Source organism: Sinocyclocheilus grahami, unplaced genomic scaffold, assembly GCF_001515645.1.
Source record: "Sinocyclocheilus grahami isolate Dianchi unplaced genomic scaffold, SAMN03320097.WGS_v1.1 scaffold178.1, whole genome shotgun sequence".
NCBI lineage: Eukaryota > Metazoa > Chordata > Actinopteri > Cypriniformes > Cyprinidae > Sinocyclocheilus > Sinocyclocheilus grahami.
This window is the reverse complement of record NW_015505357.1, coordinates 2,805,640-2,806,905: the sequence shown is the minus strand read 5'-3', so window position 1 is coordinate 2,806,905 and position 1,266 is coordinate 2,805,640.

The window sequence follows — 1,266 nt, the reverse complement described above, 5'->3', positions numbered from 1 at the left end:
CGGCCCTCTGGGGGGGGGGGGGGGGGGGGGGACGACATCAGTTTCATTCAGAGATCCAAACTGAGCAAAAATATGCCACAGCATATTCATAAGTAGAGCTGGATTTTCACCAAAGTTTTGATTACGCTGATAATTCTTATTTGTGTATCAAATATGATAGAGAGGTTTTATAGGACACTGGGTGTCACTATGGACTTCCAAATGAGGGGCGACAGTAAAGAGTGGGGGTGCACGTTGTTTGCATTCCCAGAACTGAACAGGAAAACAGTCAGGAAGCTGCGCTGAGGCTCAAGCTAAGGGCTCAGCCAGGAAAAGGAGAGGCGGCAAGTGCTAAGAAGGACGCTGCCTCAGCCAACACCTCCACCATTGCGTCTGATTCCACTCCAAAGCCAGGACCAATGCCATCTATGACTCATTCATGTAGATTCAAGCAGCCTTTTTAATTCCTTTTTTTCTTGCATCGTCCAACACTCTCATGTTGCTGTTCCAAGGTACAGCTCATAGACAGCACACCAGTAATACGGTCTCAGAGTTTCCTTGATTCACTCAGGGTTGTCGCCAAGATGATTTTAATAGTGGAAGAAGAAATGAGGGAGGGATGGGGAACTTATTTAACCTCTTTGCCTTTCATAAGAGACTTTTATTTTCATGTATAATTAAAGTCAAGACTTCAGATGTCTTGAAATGAAACATCATGTCCTGCTCATTCTGATGTAACTAACCAATGCAGCGGTGACAAACCACTCCATGTCTAAATCAGACTGGCTGCAGAGATCATGGAGATCTTCATGCAAACGGAAAAACATGCGGCAGCCAATCAGAAACCACAGAACTTCCTTCTCGCTCCAGAGAACCTAACGCCTACGTGGTTCCAGTGCGATGGCTGCCACTCACATCCGTCCATCTGCCTCTTTCGCTGTCGTCATTATTACTTTTTCAATACACCATCGTCTTTCATTGTTTTTCACATCTCACACTTCGACTAATAACATTGTCACTTCACTTATTACATCACCAATGGCAGGAACGGGGATTTTTTGATTTTTCACTTTGTCAATTACAAGGGATCGTATTTGATGTTGTCTAATGTCTAGTCATTTCTGATATTAGTAAACATCTTTTTTACCTTATATGACCTTATGCTCTTTTGATTTATATATACATATATGTATATATATATTTATATATATACAGTACATACATACATACATACATACATATATATATATATATATATATATATATATATATATATATATATATATA